The following is a 12,194-nucleotide window of genomic DNA, read 5'->3' on the forward strand; positions in this document are numbered from 1 at the left end:
TCCTTAACTTCATAGGGTCCTTGCCACCGGGCCAAGAATTTACTCTCGACCGTGGGCACGAGTGCAAGAACTCGGTCACCCGGGTGAAATGTCCTTACCCGGGCGGTTCGGTTATATACCCGACTCTGGGCCAGTTGTGCCGCTTCCATGTGCTCACGGACGATCGGCAACACGACCCCTATTCGGTCCTGCATTTTTCCTATGTGCTCTATCACACTTTTATGAGGCGTAGGCTGTTGCTCCCATGCTTCCTTAGCGATATCCAGTAGCCCACGGGGATGTCGCCCATATAACAACTCAAAGGGCGAGAACCCCGTGGACGCCTGGGGCACTTCCCGTACCGCAAACAAAACATAGGGCAACAGTAAGTCCCAATCTCTCCCGTCCTTAGCCACGACTCTTTTTAGCATGGACTTCAGGGTCTTATTAAACCGTTCTACTAACCCATCGGTTTGGGGATGGTAGACGGACGTGTGCAGGTGTTTAATATTTAATAGCTTACACAATTCCTTTGTTATTTTGGACATAAAGGGTGTCCCCTGGTCCGTCAGAATCTCCTTTGGTATCCCCACCCGGGCAAACATACTCATGAGCTCTTTAGCTATTACCTTGGCCGACATATGGCGCAACGGGACCGCCTCCGGATAGCGAGTGGCATAGTCTAACACTACCAGGATGTGTTGGTGACCTCGGGCTGACTTAATAATGGGGCCTACCAGATCCATGGCGATCCTTTCGAAGGGCACCTCTATAATGGGCATAGGTACCAGTGGACTGCGATACTGAGGTTGGGGGCTAGTCAGCTGACACACTGGACAGGACTGACAGAACCTCCGGACTTCCTCATATATCCCAGGCCAATAGAACCGCTGTAGAATTCGCTCCAGCGTTTTCTTAACCCCCAGATGACCACCCAACACATGCGCATGCGCTAAATCCAAGACCATTCGCCGGTAAGGCTGGGGCACCACCAGTTGTTCCACCACCTCCTGCCTCACCTTGTCTACCCTATATAACAGGTCCTGGTTATAGGCCAGGTGAGGAAATACGGTATCGGCGCCGGGACGCTGGGCAGCACCATTAATCACAGACACACCTTCTCTAGCCCGCAATAACGTAGAATCCAGGAGCTGTGCAGTCCCGAAGGTTTCTCGGGGTACCTCCAGATCCAGGATGGATGAACTTTCTACTGTCTCACCCGCCAATACTTCTAGGGGAAACCGGTCAGGGTTACACTCTACCTCCCCTACGGTGACCCCAACAGCTGGGGACCCTGCCTCGGGGTCCTCGGGCTCGGGACCTGGACATTTTCCTTCCCCACAGGTAGGCAACCCGTTCCTCCACAAAGTCCAGAACAGGGGAAAGTCCCTCCCCAATATTGCGGCATAAGGGAGCCGTCTCCCCACCCCGACGACATGTGGTACCTCCTTTCCACACACTGCCAGGGTAACCTTAGTGGTGGGATACTCCCTGCGATCCCCATGTATACAGACAATGGTAAGGGTTCGCCTTTCTGGGAGTTTTTCCGTTACCAGCGACTCATGGACCAGAGTTACCAGGCTCCCAGAGTCCAGTAGGGCCTGCACGGAGTGTCCATTAACAACAACATCACACACCGGAGGGGTGTCCGCCGCCAGCAGGGGGTCAGCTATATACACCGGTTGGGCATAGAAAGAGGACCGGCGAGCGAACCCGCAGTCCATGGGTTCGGATGCCCTAGGGCAGTTGGATGCCACATGTCCCCAGTCCTGACAATGCCAACATCTGATCCTCGCAGCCTCCCTCCTCCCCAGGGTATTCCTCCCACGGACTGGAGATCCACTCCCCTCCTTATGTGGTGGGATCCCTTTTTCAGGATCCCGGGTCGGCAACGGGGGCTGACGTGACTTCGGTAGTACCGCTGAGTCCCGCTACAAATCCTGAGTGGCCATATACCTCTCCACCAGGCTAACCAGTTGTTCCAGGTTGCCTGGATCGCCTTGTCCCACCCAGCGCTGTATGGCTCTCGGGAGGGTACGCACGAACCTGTCGACCACGACCCTTTCAACCATCTGAGAAGTGCTCAATATTTCAGGCTGAAGCCATTTTTTTACTAGGTGAAGTAAGTCATAGGCTTGTGACCGGGCGGGTCGGGACTCGGCAAACACCCATTGATACACCCTGTGCGCTCGCACATAGGTGTTTACCCCCAACCTGGCCAACACCTCAGCTTTTAGCCTCTCATAGTCCTTGGCCTCATCGCGGCTGAGGTCAAAATAGGCCTTTTGTGCATCCCCCACCAGAAAAGGCGCCACCACCTCGGCCCACTGCTCCAACGGCAGCCTCTCTTGCTCCGCGGTTCTTTCGAACACCATCAGGAATGCCTCTATATCATCTCCCGGACCCATTTTCCTCAGGGCGGATCGGACTTTGTCCCTGGCGGTAGACACAATCGGGGTTTTCGCAGTTGAAACTCCTTGCAGGGATGTTCGCACCGACTCTTGCATGGCTACCAGCTGCTGCATTAGGAGAGTGTTTGTTTGCTGCTGTGCACACATAGCCTCCTCATGTCTTTTTTGCTGTAGCTCATTACTTTCCCTCTGAGCCTGCAATGCCTGTTGCTGCTGTACATTACTCTGAATCAGGTGCTTAATGGCCTCCTCCATCTTGTCAGGAACCATAAAACTTGCAGGCCTGATATATGACATGCAGTCCAACACAACTCTTGCCTCAGGCCTGCCTCACTGCAGGAATGCCCGCTCCAAGCCACCAATTGTGGGGATGTGCTCGTGGTAGGCTACGGTAGCGGCGGCAGTATTGAGGCAATCATAGACAGTCTTTGTGATACACCGTGACTTTATTCACACCAAAGGCATAACAGGCAATGTGCAGACCACACAGGTACATATCCACATAGTGCATAGAACAAAAGTCCTTCCATAGAAAATAAACAGCAGGTTTGAGTCACCTTGTTTTGGACAGACCACAGCAGTTCTGCAGGCTTGTAAGCTACCTGCCTTTGTCTCCCTCAGGCCAGAGCCCCTTCGGCTCGTAGCACCACAGGTCCCAGGCTATCCTTCAATGTGTGCTGCGCCCAGACTCTCCTTCACCAGCACTGACTCTGTCTGTGGAAATCTCCAGCACAGCAAGACACACCCCACCCCCATCATCAGCAGGCTGGGTTCTTTAAAGGCCCAGCTCCACCAAAAACCTGGGCTGGCCGTGGGGAACAGGCACCCCCCCACTCTTTACCTGTTCCCAGTAAGAACCGGCCCGGACACGCTGCGCCAGCAGCATTCGCCGCTGTAACCGCAATGATCCGGTTCTTACTCCACCGAGGCCAGGACCTCTGGTGGCACGTATCGTCCGTCCATTATTATTCCGGGGACTCTCCTACAGTACATAATCTGGCATAGCTACTATGAGGGGCAAATAATCTGGCATAACTACTGTGAGGAGGCACATAATCTGGCATAACTACCGTTAGATGGCACATATCTGGGCATATCTACTGTGAGGGGCGTATAATCTGGGGACTAAGAGGCATAATGGGGGCTGGCTGAGAGGCATAATGGGGGCTGAGAGGCGCATAATGGGGGCTGAGAGGCATAATGGGGATTGATGAGAGGCATAAGGGCTGATAATGGGGGCTTATGAGAGGCATGGGGCTTTCATCTGAGGTCTGATTGGGGGTAATTTACATTGGGGTCTGATTTGAGGTCTTATCGAGGTCTTATTTACATTGGTGGTCTGATCGGGGCTGTCAGCTGAGGTCTGATTAACATGGGGGTCTGATTGGTGGTCTGACCTGAGGTGTAATTTTTTTTTTTTTCTTATTGTCCCCCTCTATAACCTAGGTGCCTCTTATAGGTCTCCTGAACTGCAGAGTGGTGCCCACTTCCAGCTTCCCCCTGCCCAGAGCACTGATCCTGAGCCTGCTAGAGTCTTCAGAACTGTAAGTATTTACAGTAATTCACTGTAAGCTATATTATATAAATATAGAGAGAAATTCTGTACCGAGTGTAGGTGATGTGGGTGGTGCAATATTTGGGTGGGGCTGTGTGTGGGTGTGACTTGAGGGTGGGCGAGACACAGGGCCCAATAATCTTTTATTGCCTGGGGGCCCCATGAGTTGTCAGTCCGTCCCTGGTTTTTACCCTATATATGGTTTAATAAAGTTTTGTCTATTTTTTTTATCATATTATATGTCATCCATATGCATTAGGGCTCATGCACACGACCGTAAGTGTTTTCCGGTCTCTAAATAGGAGATCTGCAAAACATGGTTCCTGAACGAGTACAAGGCGCCATTTTTTATTTATTTTTTTACTTATGTAAAAATGTCCTATCCTTGTACACAAAACAGATAAGAATAAGACATGTTCTAATTTTTATTTATTTTTTGTGGGGACACGGATTGGACACAGGTGTGCTGTCCGCATATATTTCATCCCCAAAGACTGCGGATCGGATGTGGACACAAAACTGCAGCTATGTGCCTGAGCCCTTAGACTGCATAATATTTTTAAACTGTCAGTCATTGATTTCACCAATAAAAAAAATCACCATGAGAGCTCCCATAAAATGAAGTATTGATGAAAACTCATGCAAATATGAACACACATGTAGTGAGTAGCAATGATCCTTAAAGGGGCTGTCTCAACACAGATGGCCTCCTTAATATGAGATATCACATTTCCTGCGCAGTGGTCAAAATGCAATATTATATGTGGTCGTTTATTTGAATAGTCATCTATGCAATCAAAAGACAGTTAAAGTTTACTAGCAACTCTTTATCTATCTCATAGAGTAAGAACCCAAGCCGGCGACAACTTGTTTGGACCCCATATGTCCTAATAAGCCATACAGAATTTTAACAGAAAATTTTTGATAAATTCAACAACAGCCTGACGATATTCATATACTGAATATAATGATAAATAGCATTAGTAAAACAAACTACTTAATAGCTTAATAGAGGGAACATTTACAAAATATCAGCATTTATTCTGAACTAATAAATATTCGGCAAAATGCAGATCCTATTTAAATGTATCTAGCAGAATAAACGCTGTAAATATTTGTACTAAAACAGAATTTAACTTTATAAACATAAATGTTGACATATAGGGCCAGTAAAAGTATGCATTGATATAACGTTCATAAATACATTACAATTATTTTTATGTAACACATCATTTAAACCAAGAATGAATAATGTGCTTGAAAGATCTTTATTTTAGTTTGTTCCTTTATGAATGTTCCTCATATAAGGGGATATAAATACACAAACTCACACAGACCCTAAAGACATAACTTAGTCAGGTTGAATGTCATTTTAAAGCTTCACATTATTTTGTACAATAGCATAAAAGTAAAAAGTAAACAGTTGCATGAATTGTTGTTCATTTTGGAAAAAAACTTTTTGCAACCTTACTGACCTTGTGTGCAATATTAATATTTGGTGAACAAACTGTTTTTTTGGGGGGATAGGATGAGTACCCATTCATTTCTATGGATCCATGGAAAATGCGGTGTAGTCAACCATTTGTTTTCTGCGTCCGCTGTCCGTGGTTCCCTTCCGCGAAAAAAGTAATACATGTCCTATTCTTGTCCGCAATAAATAGTTAATGGGTCCACAAAAAATGCGGATGATCAAGGGAAGCAATCTGTATGTCGTCTGCATCTGCATTTTTTGGTTACTATGAAACTCCACAAGGCCTGTGAACTTGTACAGGAAGTTGAAACTGGTTTTGGCCAGGCAGTTTGGAGATACTATCGAGCTTGAAGTGTTTGCCAAGTGCTGCTTTCAAAATGCCCAGCTGGGATGTAGAAAAACTCATAACGCTTGTCCAGGAATGCACAGACTCTGGGACACCAGAACCAATGTATATCATTATAAAATCAAAAAAGCTGCGTCCTGGGAGAAAGTTGCAAGAAGGTTGAAGCCTGGCGAATGGGATAAAGCAGACAGCAGAGGTTGTACGGATTTAGGTTCGTGCAAGCTATGTGGTTTGTCCCTGCCCTTTTGTCCCTGCCAGAGGCGGCTCTAGACTTTGTGAGGCCTTAGGCGAAACCCAAACATGAGGCCCCCACGAACACAAGATATGCAAGCGATAATAAAGATCAACTACAAACAAAAACACTTGGTATAGTATCCTTAGTCTGTCTATTAAATGTGCAATACATTTGTCAGCATTGTTTTAAGGGCTTTTGGGCTTATATTCACTGGTTGGGCACCACTGTCTGTGGCCGGCAGCCAGACACGGACTGAGGTGAGGGCCCTAGCTCCTTCTTATTCTCTCCTGTGTGGCTGTGCAGCGCTCTGGGGGCGGGGCTGGCAATGTTCAGAAGATGTGCCTGTGCTGCGGCACGTTCCAAACCCCAGCAGCCACTGCTGCAGAGAGGGGCGCTCAGAGCGGCCATTGGTCACGCTGCGGCTCTTCCATTAGTCCGCTTAGGCCACTCGTCGGCCGCGGAAGCCAATAATTGTACTTGCGGCGGTGTCGGGTGAGAGCCAGAGCAAGGCCCAGTGACGTTGCTAGGGCTGGTGTCACCCGGTGCAGTAGAAAATTGTGTCAGATCCCACCCCCTGAAGCAATCATTTTTTAACCATATAACAAAAAATATGTTGAAAGAAATCAAAGTTAAATCAGTGTCGGATGCAGTAAATTCCCGCAGACTGTTCTCAACTGGAAGAGCCTGCCAGAATCACTAACACATATGTGAAGGCAGCCTAATACAGCGCCACATACCTCTTACATCCAGTGACGTTTCCTTTGATATAGATGTTCTCTTTCTTCATCTTCTCCATTCAGACCAGACCGCCATGATGATTTATTTTAGTCATCTCTCATCTCTGCAGTGTTTGATAGACATCTTAGTTTCCTACTTTTCCTCCCACCTCAACATCTTATCATGCACCCCTAATACTGAGACTCTGTGCCCCCCAAAACATTACTGTAGAAACAGAAAAAAAATCTGAAAATACTATTATTGGAACACAATGCTCTAAAAAATAACTGCACCCAGCAAATAGTGCCCCTGACACTAATAGTGTAACCATAATGTCCCCCAAAAATAACTGTGCTAAGCTGATACTGTGCCAGGGTGCCCCCACAGTAATAGTGATCCCCAAAATCCCAGCAATAGTAATAATTATGTGCCAGAGTGCACTTAGTAGTAACAGTGCACCTACAGTGCCCCTAACAGTAATTGCGTCCAAGAAGTAATAATGCTCCCATAGTTCCCCAGTTGTAACAAAGCCCCCTTATAATGTGTGCCAGTACAAAAAATTCTCTGTTGTGTGGCAGTAAAAAAAAAAAAAAAACTTCCTCTCAGTAGAGCCAATGAGCCATTGTGTCAGTATAAAATACTCCTATATAGTGCCCCCAGAAGATGCCCCCATAGTGCTCCTCCCTGTCCTATATACTGCCCCTAGAAGATGCCCCCAAGTGCTCCTCCCCGTCCCCATAGTGCCCTTCATAATGTGGCAGTATAAAATGTCCCTATAGACTGCCCCACATAGATGCCCCCATAATGCTTCTCTCCCCCCTTCCCTATTGTGGCACCAAAATAGATGCAAGTATTAAATGCCCCTATATAATGCCCCCATAGAGCTCTTCTCCCCCACTTCTCCATTGTGCCCCCTGATAAAGCATGCCAGTATATAGGGCCCTCAGTAGATGCCCCCATAGTGCTCCTTTCCCCCATACTTCTCCATAGTGCCCCCATAACATTTGACAGTATTTAGAGCCCCCAGTAGATGCCCCATTGTTATCCTTCCCCCTCTTCTCCATAGTGACCCCCATATTTTCCATTAAAAAGTGCCCCCATAGTGCCCCCAATAATGTGCCAGTAAGAAGTGCCCCCATATGATGTGCCAGTAAGTGTCCCCATAGTGCCCCAGTAAAAACAAACAAGTGCCTCTCCCCCCAAAATTATGTGCCAGTAACAAGTGCCTCTCCCTCCCAAATCATGTGCCAGTAACAAGTGCCTCCCCCCCCCCCCCCAAATCATGTGCCAGTAACAAGTGCCTCTCCCTCCCCTCTCTATACTTACCTCCTTATGGCAGCGATGCGATGCAGGCCTCTACCAGCCTGTGCCGCGCGCAGTACGTCATTGCGCCGCCTGATATGGCCTTTGATAGGCTGCGGGCCTATGGAGATGAGCGTTTCCATCTCCCTGTGCCCTGCCGCCACTGCTGCCCACCGCTCTCCCCTTGCAACGCCACTGGCGAGGCCCCCACCACACGCGAGGCCTTAGGCGGCGGCTTAAGTGGCCTAATGGAAGAGCCGCCTCTGGTCCCTGCCCTTGTGTCCCGCCCTTTTGTTCTCCATAATTATTTAGGAATCACATGAGGCAATATTCTTGTCCCTTTTGTGGACATACTTCTGTTTTACCCTGTGCATGTTTGGCCTTCATTATGTGTTTTCAAATGTCTGAAGACAAACATGTTCAATGCATTTCACCTTTGCTCCAGCACACAGTAGTGATGTATGCACAGCGTGTATGCATGTGGGCCAGTCAGAATTGATATTTAGACATCTGTCCCCTTTCCAAACATATTATTATATTGTTAAAGGCCTATTCACAATATTCACCTCCTTCATCCATGTGGTACACATTAGTATCCATTGGTCCACATCAGTACCACAATATACTGACCGACATTGCCCTGGTTTGTATTTTCATAGGCATTCCATGTTAATGTATGTTTTCAAAGACCTGGCCCATGTTTTAAAGGACATTGTTTTGCTGCTGGAGAGTTTGGCCTGGTGAGGTGACAGTGTAAACGGCGACAGTGTTAATCCCTGCTAAACAATGTTGAAAAGCATTAGCGGTGTATATACACCTAACTCCAACTGGAACATGCCTGGGCCATGTAGTTACAGTGGCCACAACAGGGACATTTGTGACCGACATGTAGGTTGCAGCCTGTTATTGAGCTATCCCCTACTGTACTGTGTGCTATTTATTATCCCCTTTTTAGCATATATTTCAAGCTATTTCACTTTACGGTCATCACTTGATGTTACTTTGAATGTGTATTTGTATTTTTACACACAAATTATCTAATGTATTGTTTTTAATGTTTTATGTTTCCATAGTCAAAAAAAACAAGACAAGGTGGAACAGTTGTAGAGACCAGTTCAAGCGTGAACTTACTGAGAAGGGCCGCAGTGGTGAAGGGGGTCACATAAAAGGCCTTATTTGTATACCGAACAATTGAGGTTTCTTAGACCAGTGATGGATTTAAGGCCGTAAGTTTTGACCATCGATCCTAAAGCATGTTTGTAACTGTTGGTTATTGGCCACTATTTGTCAATTTCAGGGATGGGCAACCTGTGCAATGAACAGGATACGGGTATACAGTGACGCCAAATTATGCACTGACTGGCTCAGGTGTAGGTGATAGTCTATAGTTTGTAGTTTTGTTTGTGACGCCAATTGCAGCGTGCGCACGGTACTATCACAGGGCCCTCCGAAGGTGTTAAAACGCACGTCCCAGGTTAGGAATGCCAGAGTGGTGTGATGGTCTATAATTAGAGTTGAGCGGACAACTGGATGTTCGGATTCGACGGGTTCGACCGAACTTCAGAAAAAAGTTCGAGTTCGGGACTTGAACTTGACCCCGAACCCCATTGAATACAATGGGGACAAGAACTTTTGAGCACTAAAATGGCAGTAAAAATGTCATGGAAAGGGCTAGAGGGCTGCAAATGGCATAAAAATGTGGTTGAGAGCATGGCAAGTGCTCTGCAAACAAATGTGGATAGGGAAATGACTTTAAATAACATAAAATACGTAAAAAAATAATCTTGATCTAGGAGGTCCACATGGAGTTGGAGGATCAGGAGGCGGTGGATGTGGTGGTGTAGGTAAAAGCGGCGGTGGAGGAGGAGGAGGTAGCCTACACTGCTTTTTGGTTTTAAATTTATTTTTATTTTTTTAAATCCGGGTACACCCCAAAACATTGGGAAATATAACCTGTGATAACCCCCTCCAGTTGTGCTAAACACACGTTCAGAAAATGCACTGGCTGCAGGGCAGGCCAGCACCTCCAAGGGGTAAAGGGCAAGCTTAGGCCATGTGCCCAATTTGGAGACCCAGAAGTTGCAGGGGCTGACCCCTGTCAGTCAGTTTGTGTAATCAGTAAGCAGGCTTGGTTTAAACTGTAATTAAACAGTTGTGCGCACCATAGGGTAATTCTGCGGGTACCAGAAAGTGTGAAAATAAATTGCAAGGCTCACCTTGTAGGTTTGTGCTGATGTTAGGCAGAACTCTAATGAATGCTCATCAGGAGGACCTTGAACACCTGGAAAGTGGTGGTCTGCAGCCACGGGAGAAGAAGAAAGAACCACCTATTTGGAGGTCAGGAGATCAGGGGCAGTGTTCCCTAAAGCACCTTATATCAAACTAATACTTATTTCTAAAATTTCTGTAGGACAATTGTTATATAGAGACTGATCGCTATTATATCATGCTATAAAGAATAAAGTAACTATATATTTATTAGACACTTAGGTTAGGGTCATGTGACAAACAAGTTCCATGGAAAGAGGCCGACATCTACAATGGAGAAATTTGAAGTGCATGATGACGTAACGGTGACACGTGATCCGGGTTACGATGATGTGTAAGAAGCCGGATCACATGGTGGCTGCCACTAAGCAACCGGGACGCTCCTATGATGTAGGAGCGGTCCGGCGCATGTGACCAATGTTGCTAAGAAGGCAAGACGCTTAAAGATGTAGATAGTAACGGAGGTCAGTGGATGCCGGACCATGCCGCTGCATGATGGCACTCTTACTGACAGTAAATAGGGAGGCAAATAGGTGGACATATATTGAAAAAATAGGAATCAAGCACAGTCATCACTACACCAAGATTGACGCATAGAGGTTGTCTATTCGATAAACATCCCCTGATAGGGAACATAACAAGGATTAAACTGATAAGAATAGTACTACTTAACATACCACTCATTTAGGGTAGCACAGTACATTGCACGGCACACGCTCAGTGCCCCAAATTGGCAGTAAGAGGACCGACCAACCATCTTTTTCCATCTTCCAGTTCCTAAAATCTATTCCATACACCGGCCCCCGATAGGGGACAAAACAGAAATTAAACTGGTAAGAACAGATTTTTATTTATTTTAAAAAAAGAGGACAGCCTCTGCGGAGCTGGGTATTTTTTGGCCGTGTTACTGAACGCTCATGCACAATAGCTGTAGGCTCATGCGTCCTTTTGCGGAAGTGACAAACCTTGTCAGTCAAACCCAAGGCAACATCATCGACCTCATCCCATATGCATTTTTTCTGGAGCGTGCCCTGCGAAGAGTGCTGGATCAGGCCGTAGATGAGCATGAAGAGGAAGAGTTGTGGTCACCATCACCACCAGAAGCAGCCTTGTTGTCGTCAATTGCTGGACCTGCGGCAATGCAGAGAGAGGAGTCTAAAGAAGAGGAGTCAGAGGAGGAAGGTGGCTTTAAGGAGGTGGAAGACCAACCACAGCAGGCGTCCTAGGGGGACCTCAACCGCATATTAGACTCATATTGAACTAAGGAGAGAGAAAAAAAAAAAAACTGAGCATGGTGAAATAATTGGTTGATTATAAATTTATTTCAAAAGCCTCATTTAGGCCCTGAGGATTCAGGCTATTTAGTTTATAAAATCTAAAACATCTCACGTCTTTTGATTGTCTGCATAATATTACGGCAGTCTATGTGAATCTGTTCTATAGGAGTAATAAAAATGACCGAAAAAAAGGCCCTGATGATGATCAGCAGCATGTCTCGAAACACTATGATGCATACATTTCTTTTTAATGTTTGATTGGTGCTTATTCAGCCTGTTGTGTAACGTTTGTATGGTCCATCCCACGTACTGTAATCCACATTGACATTCAAGTAAAAAGATCATATTCTTTAACCCGCAATCCAAGTGCTGTTTAATGTTGAAAGTTTCTCCAGTACTGTTACTTTGGAATGAAGTGGAGTTATTTATAGAAAGGCAGCATAGACACTTCGGTTGTCTACACTTAAAGCTGCCCATTGGTCTGGACACCAGAGATAAACTAGCAGCTGGTGTTCCTATTTCTACATGATTATGCAGTTTGCTGGGGGCTAGTAGGTTCTTCAGTGTTTTACCTCTTCTGAAGGTTAAGGGCGGGAGGGTAGGTAAAGATTTTCCTATAAAGGGATCTTTTTT

The sequence above is a fragment of the Bufo gargarizans genome, chromosome 8, assembly GCF_014858855.1.
Source record: "Bufo gargarizans isolate SCDJY-AF-19 chromosome 8, ASM1485885v1, whole genome shotgun sequence".
Classification (NCBI taxonomy): Eukaryota; Metazoa; Chordata; class Amphibia; order Anura; family Bufonidae; genus Bufo; species Bufo gargarizans.